At 41.8% G+C, this 12,931-nt stretch overlaps 1 protein-coding gene across 1 annotated transcript in view; it reads left to right on the top strand.

Annotated features, from left to right (window-relative positions):
• LOC117547868 (contactin-1a-like) overlaps positions 1-12,931 on the top strand; it is a 66,089-nt gene that overhangs the window by 15,534 nt on the left and 37,624 nt on the right.

The following is a 12,931-nucleotide window of genomic DNA, read 5'->3' as shown; positions in this document are numbered from 1 at the left end:
ACTCGCACATGCAACCCCCTCCCCTTTTTTCTCTCTCTCTCTCATCACTTTCTTCTTTCCTCCCCCTCCATTGCGTTGTGAGGTCACAGCTGGGGAGCCCTATGATTTGACAGCTAAATGTTTATGTGAGTGTGCATTTGTGTGTAAGTGATGGAGAGGGCTCCTGTGCCGCTGAGTGGCTCTGATGGAAGGGGGCAGGATGCCATGAGCAGCAGTTGCTAACCAGCACTAGCAGACTTGCAGTTGATCTTGAGGCGAACTGTAGCATAGATATACAGCTGGCTCCACGGCTGCCAAACCCAGCGCTAGCAGGACTGCGGCTGCAGGCGTGTTGGGGTGCAAGCTGCACCTCAGTGTGCTCGGGGACAGAGGTGGGTAGTGCGGTGGGCTCGCTGTTTGGTTTGTGTGTGTGTGCTGTGTGAAGGAGCCAGAGCAGGGTGGAGAAGTTTGCTGGCTCTTTTTGGGGTGTATGTGTATGCCGTGTGTTCTGCAGCACAACCCAACTCTGCTGGCTCTGTCATTTTGTCCTCTGCAGAGGGAAGAGCTCATGATCTGCCTCTAAGAATGAAACATCCTGCCTCAGCACTGCAGAACTGAGAGGAGAAACCTATTGGAGCATTGTATGCTTGCTCTATGTGTGTGCATGCCTGGTCACTGTGCATATGTCTGTTTCTCGGTTGTTAAAAAGAAATGATTGGTGGGTTTCCCAGCATGTATGTGTGTTGTATTTTCTGTTCTGTGCATCATGCAAGTCATGTTGACATGTTTCCTAATTGAGGCATAACTTGCACATGTTTGAGCCAACAAGGGAGCCATTAGTTAAATATTCATTGCTTGTTTTCCGTCTTTTTTGCATATGACTACTGTACGACTAACACATAAGTAGTGAGTTATTTGTCCTATATGCCCAGTGTAGCCTATTAATGCAAATAACGGTCTAGCTTAATCATCATGTATGCCGCTATAATGTTATGCCCTATATGTGCTTTGCTCATCCATGTATGTTGTGTTTGTAGGTTTTAAGTACTTGAACAGTGTTGGAAATGTCGCTCGTGGCCATGTTTTTTTCCAGTTCAGAAGCTGCTTCACACCATACGATGAGTCTCTATGACCTTTCTGTAATTACTTTATTAGCATAATTTTATGTCATTGGGCTTATGCCATCAACCGCAGAATGACATGCTCCGCCTTACACTCAGAAATCAGCCTCGGTGCCTCTAGAAAATACTATAAAAGCCACCCCTGCATGTGCATAAGGTGTTATTATCAGTAGGTTATGGTTATAGATGGATCCTTTTCAGCCACATGAGCAAACTGCATATTAACCCAAGGTGAAAAGACTTTGGCTTGAATTTTCCAAATGTGGCTGCCAATTAAAGGCCCTAGAAACCCATTTTCTTTATACCGTCTTACTATAGGTAATGGGTTTTAACATGAAAACTGAATTCTGTGCAAAAATTGTGAACACTTCTGGGTTTGTTGCATGATAGAAATGCCAAAAAACACACCTTTGATATATATTGTTTTAGTTTTCTCTCCCCTATCAAGTAATCCAATTGTGCTACACTCCTTACCTCATTCCCCAGCTGACTTAAAAAGCTTTGCCATGAGAGCTGAATGCCTTTCAAGGTAGCTTCATTCACCCAAACCTCTCAGCGCTACTCATATTAACATGCACACAAAAGCTCTTTGGGCAGGTTGGACCAAATTGAGGATCTTCTCCTAAGTCACAGGTTGGCCAGCTTGTCTGCTTCTATTCTCTAGGACTAACTCATTGAGTAACAATAAAAGGCTTAGACAAAGTAAGGATCAGATCTGGGCAATCAGCGCCAATTTGCTTTGGTTTAAACTCAAGCCTTTAAAAGACTATTCGTCCTATTATCAATCAACCACAAACAGCAGCAGTAAAGCCCTATATACCCCTATGGAAGTTAATTTATTCGAGTGTGGCACGTGAGTAAGGCCTAATTCACTGACCTGCTCTTAACTTGTGGTGACAGTTCACTACATATTGAGCTACTTACTCTGACACCCAAACATCTACATGAACCAGCTCAGAGCTAAAGAAACACGAGGGTTTTTGTGAGAATAAAAGTCAAATGTGTTCAACAACTGCTTGTTTGAGGGTAAAACTTACAATGAAGGCCAATGTATTGACATCAAAAGAAACCTAAATTCTCTATAGAAATTCAGTTTGAGTAAAATAAATGCTCATAAGAGCTATGAAGAGTGTCATTGAATATATATTTCTGTTGTTCCTTTCATGCATTCAGTCTCATTATACTGCTGACATGCAATACCACATCAAATGTGATCATAGGGCGCAGAAAGCAGGGCATGGTAGCTTTGTGACGGCTAAAAGACAAACCACAAATGATGCTCACGTGCCCTGCGTCGTTGTCAAATATAATTCAAATAATCTTACATATTATAGTTTCAGTAATTAAAGCGATTTACTTACTTCACAGTAAGATGCTTTATCAGCTACTGATCTTCATTTGCTGATCGAATCTCCTAATGGATAATTGGTAAAAGGTGAATGATTTTTAATTTCACTGCTTATGATCTCAAATTACAGACAGTTTAATCTGATGAATAGAAAGCCGAGTTGGCAATGGAAAACTCATGCGCATCAAGTGTGATATTGAAATGTTATCGTTTATGCTTTCTGTGCACTTTAAAACAATGTGCTGTTGTCTTGTATCATTCATTTCATCCAAGGTTGAATGGGGTATGGCATTATTTTTATTTTATACATTATAATAAGCAAAGCTAGAGAGTTTGTCACATCTGTGTTTTTTACGAGACTGTAATCAGGTATAATATTTAGTCTATATTCCTTTAATGACTGCCTTCTGTCTTTTTGTGTTAAGTTACTGTAACTTTGTCCCATCTAAAGTTGGCCACAATATGAGAACTTCTCATGGCGTCCTAGTGCAAGAAGTAGCATCAAGTTGAATGAGTTTCAAAATACAGAAATACTTCCCTAATCTAAATTACATCCAATAAGCTCTCAGTTGCAGACTTTCCAAAAATGAAGAAATCCCAACTGTAACAAACACCAACAATTATCTCGCTACTTTTGTCTGTTGTGGTAGGAGTGGTATTGGGAAACGAGCACATGTATCCACTCTGTGTACTGCTTCTCTGTAACAAAGACACAAGGCAGGAAATGATCATTTTTTATTCCTGTCAGCGGTTGGATTGTGCCGAGTCAGAAGTCTTGGGAACATTTTATTGAAAGAACAAAGCTGGAGCACTGAAGCCTTCTGCTCCACGTGATTCTGACTCATGTGCACTGTTTTGATTAGCCACGCAGCTCATGGTTAATGAATAGCAGTGGAGTGCTATCCAAAAGAAAAGAGTTGTACTTTTGTCTGTCTGGTCGATCTAAATGGAAGCCATTAGGTTGGCTTTGGTCTCAAGCCTCATCTGCTGCAGCTCTCTTGACCTACTCCATTAGCTTTGATGACTTGAAGGTTAAGTGCAGACATTTGTAAGTAACAGATTTATTGGGTTCATTTTAGTATACAAATGCAATGCTTTCAGCACTAAATCACGCTGCTCTCACCACTTGCTCTCCATAATCCCTTTCATTTTCTGTAATCACTTATGTAAGTTGAATGACCCACAAAGTTACTGTTACTCACAGCCTTAGATAATGCTACAGGATCTTCTTTTTCTGCCTTTAATGCTTCTTCATTCCTGTCTGGGTCAATCCAAATCCCTCCATGACATAACTTAAGTCCCTAGGAGTGAATCAAGATCATTTGAGATGTATTTTCTTTCCGTAGAGCGCCAGCTGGACATACATTACTTAGTAAGATAGATGGTTATAGGTTATCTGGACCTCTGCATGATTGAACACCATGAAATCCAATAATGTGAATCAATCCATTGCTATGTGTTCTGTTGTCCCAGCACAAAGCCTTTTATTTATTTATTTTTTAGCTTGAACAATTGATCATGTTGTCAAAACTGGCTCGGACAGAACCAATGCCAAATAGTTTGGTTAAAAATGCTGCTGCATGTGTTTATACAGACTTGCTCAAACTCCACCTAACTGGTTGTGTAGACCATACTGTGCAAGTCTACACCTCCTAAATCTGCTCTAAGGCCCCTTTACCAAATCCCTGCCATACTCCAGTTCACAAGAAGGGTGGCTGCCTCCTTAGGACGGAGCAACAGCACTTCACTTCACAACAGCTAGGTGCAGCGGACTGTTACATCATCATGTTGCTGTCAGCCAATTAGTAGCTCCACTGGAGATGTATGGGGTTCAGTGTCTTGTTAAGAATAGCTTTTCTCTACCTCCTTTGTTTTATATTTTAATGGCCGGGTTTCTTCAGTTTACCGTAGTTGTCTATAAAATGTTTATGTTGATAAACAAAATAAAGTAAATGTAGACCAATTTGCTTTATGGAGGGCATAACTTTATATAAGAGCTATTAATGGCTTTCTTTATTAAGAAATAACAGACAGAATAGGAGCAGGGAATTACATAAAAAGGAGGAACATTAGCTTCAGATTGTGTTTTGGATTAGGAGAATGATATCAACTTTCAAGTTAGCATCCATATCACAGTAACAGCCTTATCATCACTTTGCTGCTGTACAACAGAATTGCACTCCCTTTTTTGCAAGGCATGCATTTGTGTGCCTTTTTCAGCTCCTCAGAAATGGGCATCAGTTCCAGGAGGAGATATGGCTTTCTGTGCGACAGCAGATGATGTTTACGACAGTGCTGATGATACGTTTGGCCCGCTGCCAGGCTAATGGTAATAGAGGGTGGGGTTAAAGTTGGGGTGCTGGTGGAAAAGGGATATTTTTGTATGCCGGTGTATTTTGTGTGTGTGTGTGTGTGTGTGTGTGTGTGTGTGTGTGTGTGTGTGTGGTGGGAGGGCTTAAAAGATTAAATCCCCCAGCCTGGCCACGGTGACGGGAGAAGACCCCTCCAACGAGCGCTGCAGGGAGGCTTCTTCCAGGCGGCCCATTTGCATGGCTCCCTGTCCTGCTCGGGGAATTAGCCTTTTCTTTTCCCACCGTCCCTCCCTCCTCTTTGCACCTTGGAGAGAGTGCTTCCATCCAGCAGCAGCACTGCTCATTTCTGAGGGAGACAATGGAGCGGAGTATTTAGGACACTTGGCAAGGTAGGCTTGGTGGAGGGGCTGAGTAGCTCATCTTGTCACATAGCCACTGGCATGATAGCTCTCCACAGCAAGGTAAGCTCTGAGCCTCTGAGTCACACTACTCTCCATGCCCTGATTGTCTTACTCTGTACTTTGAGCAGTGGTGGTTTCTGACTAATTGGTAACCTCCTCCTCCTCTTGACCATGCAATTAAGCAGGCTGTTTGTGCCTTATTTTCTGATTACACTTTACATTCAGCTCGTCAAGTTAATCTGTAGCCTAATGTTGGATTCATACTCCCTAATCCAATAAGGGGATCATGGGAAGTGTTGGTTGGAAGGATCGACGACTAAGATGAATCTTTCTATTGTTTGCCATTTGTTGTGCAGAGTAAATGCATTCCTTTCTTTGTGCAACTGGAGGGTATTGATTGTTTTCTCAGTATACAGGATGAACAAATGGCGTTATAAGAACCCTTCTTCCTTATCTGTACAGCTTTGACATGAAGTATAACTCTTGTCACTTAGTAATAACAGTTATTCACAGCAGAGAGTACGGCCTCCAGTGAAAGCACGTCACTGCTGTACTATAGGAGCCAATATCTTTATTGGACAGATATCGCATGGAGTAATTTAGCAGCCGAGCACTCTTTCTTTATGGTGGGAAGTGTCCTCTGACCTTTGCCTATATGGCACAATTTATCATACATGATGTCACAATCTTCAGAGACCATTTAGTATTTCTTATCTGGGGAGTTTCTTTTGAGTTTGATCCTTCCATAGAATGTATCACATTGTTTATTACTGTTGCTCCGAAAGGTCAACACATTGATGTTTTACAATTCATAGATTTACATAAATACAAACAAAAAACAATGATATGTTGTGACACTGTTTTCAGTAGCATCTAAGTGTCCTGCTCTGCATTCTTTGGAGTAGCGTCTTTAGTATTGTAAAGGATCATTTGGAATTATCCTTTTTTTTTAAAGAAAAACGTGTACCACTCTTTGAAAGACTTGTATTAGGTTCTGTGTGAACACTTAATGGCAACATCCATTAGCTTATATGAAGGGTCAGATGAATCAAAGAGCATATCTCTGCTGTGTGGTTGCAGCGAATAGCTTCCTCATTGCCTTACAGTAAACACATCTGCACTGTAACATCAAAGGCAAGATATCTTGTTTTGATTCAAGTCACGTGTGTGCTATTCCCCCTCAGACATTACCTGATTTGGGGTTAATGTAATGCATACAGCCGTCCAGCTCCAGATTTCATGGAGTGAGCGACTGGTGTCATTGATATTCAGGTCAGCTGAGGTCTCTGAGCCTGTGTGGCCCTGAGGGGGCATTGTGTTGACTGCAGGGGTCGGGATAAATAGCTTACATTAGCACGGCTGCGTCTATTGGGTGAGAGACAGAGAGAATGAAAAGACAGAGGGAGGGGACTGAGACGAACTGACACAGTGAACGAGCCATGACTGGATCATCTGCAGCTGGATTACATCACGACTGATACTGTACTCCATGCGGGCGCTGATACGGTCTGTCCTTGGGGAGATGAGGTCTTTTTGCAGGGAATGGGACAAACAAAGCATTACATTGCATAGAGCACAACAGCCTGAAAATGAATAAAGATAACAAAACATTTTCCATCCTACAAAATATTTGTCGCAGGGGTCTCATTACAGGGATTCACAAGTAGTCCATGTTTAATGTGATTACTAGGGCTGTCAAGTTAACGCGTTAACGCAACAAAAAAATGAACGCCACTAATTATTTCAACGCGATTAACGCATGTGTATTTTTTGTCCTCGGCCGCCCCGTAGTTTCAGAGCGCATCGAGTTTAAAATACCATCTACAAGCTGAAGCTGACAGCCTGCAGCCCGCTTGCGGCAGACCACACTTCCACGCTCACCGGCAGGCACCGACTGGCCATAGGGAGGACCGGGAGGGTGTGTGCACACCTTACGTGTATTGTTGTTGTTAGCATCTGGTGCTAGCTAGCTGCGCTAACGGATATAATTAGCTGTTTCAATGAAAACAGGAGCGACATTTCGCCGACAACTGCGCCGAGCACTTGACTTTAAGCAGGCAGCCAGACAGTGGGACAATTTACGAAAAGTCAGCACACTCAGCACGGATAGTGCGCAACATGATTGCAGCGTCCAGGCAGCTCCCGTTCGAGCATATGCCTTGAGTTGCACATAGCTCCAACGATCCATCACAGTGTCTCTCCACCAGTCTATGCTCTCCACACACACACACACACACACACACACACACACACACACACACACACACACACACACACACACACACACACACACACACACACCACACACACACACACACACACACACACACACACACACACACACACACACACACACACACACACACACACACACACACACACACACACACACACGAGTTGTATTGTATGAGAGAGGTTCCAGGTTGAATTGAGGCGGGAGACATGACACAAAACTGATTTATGTACAAGATAACAATACTTTATAACAGACTCAAGCAATGTGAAATGAAGTCATCAGTAATGTATGTCAGCGTTTGTGTGGGATGGTGTTTATCCAAGCCTCTCAGGTGTGGCTCATGCTGACGACAAATCAACTGAAACAGTAGAGTCCAGGGGGTCGTAACATCTCTATAAATAATAACAGATAATTGGACGGTTTCTCTTTTTATTTTTCAAGACTAAGACACATTGGGTTTCAGCCAATATGAGAAATGTTTTGGATGGCTCTGCTATTTGCTGTCCTAGATTGCTAAAAAGAAAAAAAGTGAACTCTGACTGCAGAATATATCAAGCTGTTACAATCTGAAAAATACAGTTATTTATTCTGTTGCTGAACCAGTTTCTGCTTAGCAACAGGGGGCCTGTGCAGCACAAAGCGTGTGGAGAGTTATCCGCAGGTATAGTTTTGTGTGTGTGTTTGTGTGTCTTGGGGTTACTGCTTTATTTGATGTGTAATAGGCTTGGATAGCCTATGTCTGTTGATTGAATCATTCTGTCGGTCTTCTGGGAGATACAACCGGTTAGTCCGTAGCCAGTCCAGTCTGATTTTCCTCACAGAAGGAAACATATCTCAGAGCTCAGGTTGAGGAGACACACTGGCTGTCTGTGTTGCACATTTTGGAATGAAAATCAATGATTTTGTCATGAATAAATTATAAGTAAGCATAAATGTATCACCACTGCTTTGTGATCAAATATCACTGATTCAACATAAAAACTGAAGGGATCACAGCATGCGTTTCATCCTGGGATTTCAACTCACTCACAGTATGTAGTCATATCAGGTGTCTGCTCTCTTGATGCGGTTTGTGCCTACTATTCCTTGCTTTCCATTAAAGAGAACATCTTGTCAAAGTACATTTCAAAGTAATACTTTTGAACACTTTGGCTTTTTGTACAGAGCAGAATGTTGTATAGAAGTACGCAGAGAAAGTACAGTATAGTTAGTGGCACTTTGGCAGATATTTGCTTTAAAAATAGACAGATTTTGACAGCTTGTAAGAAAGAGATGTTCTTTCGGCTGGTAGACTTGTTTTAAATATGTGTATCTGAATTATTAATGGAAGTCTAATTATCATACTTCCTGTCTGCTTTAGATAAATAGCAGTAGTAGTTGATGGACTTATGACATGTTTGTATATACTTATAATGAATGGGAATCAGGAACTTTTCTCTGCAAGCTAAGGATAAATAAAGCTACAAAGAGATAGAACAGTCATGCCCCTTAAACCAAACACACTCCTGCCTCTCACAGATGATGTCACACCCCATATCTCAATGTTTCATCTTAATTTAAATCAGATCAATATTCCTCTCCCTGTCTCGCTTGTTTTTCCCAGTAGCATTTCGGTGAGGACACTAAATCTTATCTGCTCTATCACAAAATGTGTGATTTTAGAATGAGGAGTCATCAGAAACCTTATTAATATTGGATTCTACATCTTGTGGCTCAGTATAAGCACTAATATGCTGCCCAGCTACGGTACTGTGGAAATATAAATAAATCTTCCTGAGAGTTGGATGAAAAGATCGATATAAGTTGAATTATGAAGCTATATCCAGCACCCTTTGTTTACCTCACAAAGATTTGATAAAATATAGATCTTGTCAACCATAGGTGTCTAAAGAGCCGTTGTAGAAGCTCATTGCACTTTTCCTTGTACATGTGATGTTTTGGTGTTTTTTTGTTTCTTTCCGTTAACTGTCAAGTGGGAAATAAGTATTTTTTGTGTTTCTCTTATTATCCTAAGATACTGTTATGTTTGGCTGTGGAAAATAAATATGAAGGACAGACCATCTATTTCTATTTTTTTTAGAAAGGGGCAGGCAATATAAGATTATTTTCTTCTCCCTGCTCCTTTTCGGTCAATGGTGTGTTTACAGAGACATGTTTTGTTAACGATTATTATACATTAAGATTTGCATACCATGAACGGAACAAATACAAATGAAATGGTGGGTAACTCAGCCTTCACCATCTTGGCAATCACCTTCTTTCTAAAAATGTGCATCGTGGGTGCAACTGAGTCATATCATGGTGACGCAGCAGAGCAGATAGCAACCAGTTAGAGACTGAAGACAGAACCCACCCGTCATTCAAGCTAAATTCAGGTCTTTTTTGGGCTACACGATACTTTGTTCTTACTCAGAATTTCAGTTACCAACCCTTTCTCCATCCCCAGCTTCACTACTGGAGATTTTTTAGAAATGCAGACATATCTTGGATGCTGCAGTAGCTGATGCTGCTCAGCACTCTTTTCTTCTCCTACCGATTAAGATCAATCCAGCGTTAACCCCCTCTTTGCTTCCCCTTGCCGGATTATTGTAAAGCTGTGGTTAATAACTGATGGTGGTGACGTAGGTCGAGGGGATTGTGTGTGTAAGGAGTGACATTGGTGGTGGTGGTGGTGGAGGGTGGGGTTGTTTCCACTCTGACCGCTCCCTCCTCTCCTCCACCCTATCCTCTTTCCTCTCTCTCTCCGTCTCTCCTCCCCCACATCACAGATCTGCCCCTTGTGATCAGAGAAGACGTTTCTCCAAAGTTACCCACTTGATTATGCAGCACACATCACGGCAAGCACAGAAAAGGAGGGGTTTCACTCACTTTCACTTGAGCCTGAGGTGCCCTTAGGGCGGCATGGGGTCAACAAAAGCACAAATGACAGTATTGGCCGTTGAAGTGAAGCAGAAAAGTATGGCCCCCAGCAACGTCTAGTCTTCTTCTTATGATTTCTAATTTCTTAGCAATGAGCCTGACAATTCTAAGGAGAGTTTAAGGGAGGCATTGAAATTCTGCGAGCAAAGCAAAGCTTGGAATGCTGGGAAAAAAGACCTTGACAAGAAAACACACCAAAATCAAAGCAGAAGCAGTAATAGCTCTGCCAGCGTCCAGGGAGTGATTTATAGGTGAGAAGAAATGGCCTTGTTTGAGGGCTGTTCTGTCTGGGTCGTGTGATTTACTGTGATGACGGGCGCGCTCTCATCACGTGCATTCAGCCCGGTAGGACAGGAGGGAGGAGGCCCATTAATACTGATTATAAGAGCATGCTGCCTTTCTGTGCGGGGCTGGTCTGATGGTTTTTACACTATATCAACTCAGTGACAGTTCTTAATGGGAAGGATGGGAATGGTTCTTTCAGTATGTACTGTGGCGCTATAATGAGACGCCATGCCTTTTTTTCAATCTCTTAAGTGCATCTATTAGATCATTTATGTTTAATGAGTTTCAGAAGTGATATAGTTGCACTCTAGCCGTATAGTAAAGTGCTGCACATTGACAGAAAGATTGAGGAAGTTTTCTTGAAGTTATATTTGTTGGGCTTTGTTTGACTGGAGATGTCACAGACGAGCAGGGACCCCTAAAAGGTTTTTGTTCCTCAACGGCAGATTTGTTCCAGATTATAATAGTGTTTGCATAGTTTCATTGGTGGTCACAAAAGGCCCCCCCGCAGCACACTAAACTGCTCCTTTTGAAAGGTGTTGCTAGGATACAGGCAGCGTAAAGATCTCCTCTGTTTTGCTTTTCTGCAGCTGTACAGTTTGGACATTATGTCCAACTTGTTGTGTAGTTGTACAGTGTGTCGGCCCATTTGTCTCAATCCTTTCTTCTGTGTGTATCCAAGCGTATCCGTGTGTGGATGTTCAGCCATACAGTACAAGGGCAGTTTTGTTTGTATCTCGGGAAGCCTGCATATTAAATGGCCTCTCTTCTATCTCATAATCCATGTTGCTGTAATAAGACTCCATTTTTTTTTTTTGGTGAGTGCTGAGATCTCAATTCTGCTGTCACACCTCTGAGTCTCGGCCAGCTGACACCTCAGAGAATTAAGAGTGTCTGCCTCATGTTCAATTACACTCTAATCAACACACACCAGTCCAGCACGACCCGGGAATGAATGGGCAATATTGAACCGATGCTCAAAACTGTGATGCCAGTAAATGAATATATAAAGGTGTTTGGTTGTGAGTTTTGGCAGTCTTCCCTGAAAGACTGCACAGGTTTTCAAGCACAGAAAAGGCATTCAAAGCAGATTTGATTGACACTAGGAAAAATCATGGTGTGAATTAGGCATTTTTTCCCCTGCATTACTTCTCTTTAAGATATTTAAATATCAAAGGACTTGATAACGATGCTCCACATTTACACACTGTGTTGTCTGCAAGCTGCTTCATAAGTTTACTAATATATTTCCCTGAAGTTTCTCTCTATGACCTGATGGTCGCCTATTCTTCTGTTTAATTCAGTTCAAAGAAATAAGTAATGTGGTTAGTTGGATACCACTTAATACCAAGTGCTGTCACAATAGCTGAAATGGTTTTCTTCAGTCTCAGCATATTTGCCTCCATGATGGGTCTCTGTGCTATTTTTGATCACATTTATTATTCGAAACACATGATTCATCTCATCTGATTTTAAATACCAATAATATGAAGTCACTGCATTAGTTTCAAATCCCATTTTCCCCTCCACCATGGAGAAATCCTCCTTCCTCTCGTCTCCGCCAGTTATCCTGACTCACACAGCTGTTGCTCTTCATGTTGTGTTACTGGGCGAGATGCTGAGAGCTGGTTCATGCTGGTGTTTACTGGTGTGGTGTTAACGTCTGGGGGGCGGTGAGTCAGCAGTGAGGGGCCAGCTCTGCTGAACCAGAGCTCGGGGATTTTTCTGGCACGACTGTTGAGATGTCAATCATCAGGCGTCAACCTATCAAGGAGCTTGTGCCTGGGAGGCTGACGGGAAGCAGAGGCGGCAAAGACTCGTCGGCACTGTCTGCCAGAGATCCACAGGGAGGCAGGGATTGGCTTGTCCTTCGCTATGACACAGGTTGATTCGAATGTCAGGAAGGCCGACATTAAACAGCATCATTTTTGAGATTATGAGTTTAAGGCATTGAAAACTAGCTCTGGGATCATTTCAATTTGGACATACAGACTCTGTTATTGATCAAATTGAAACAAGAATTGCATTTATTCAACAGATGCATTACAAATACAAATAATAGTTAGTTGCAGCTATACACACACACTTAATGTTTTTTTGGTGTTTCTGGCTCATTCATGCAGATTCCTGACTTTTAACTTTATTTTTAAGGTCTTTATTGTAAGAAAATAGGTCCAATAACCAAATGCTGCTTTCTATTTAGCACAAGTATGCTCTTTTGTATTGTCTTAAACCCATGTTTATAATCACTACATTGCAAAAGGTTAGAGACTCTTTTTGCAGAATGTTATCATATATTTACATATAAAGAAATCGGCTATTTATATTTA

The sequence above is a fragment of the Gymnodraco acuticeps genome, unplaced genomic scaffold, assembly GCF_902827175.1.
Source record: "Gymnodraco acuticeps unplaced genomic scaffold, fGymAcu1.1, whole genome shotgun sequence".
Lineage (NCBI taxonomy): Eukaryota > Metazoa > Chordata > Actinopteri > Perciformes > Bathydraconidae > Gymnodraco > Gymnodraco acuticeps.
The sequence above is the reverse complement of the archived record's forward strand: the minus strand, read 5'-3'. Positions and strand labels throughout refer to the sequence as shown.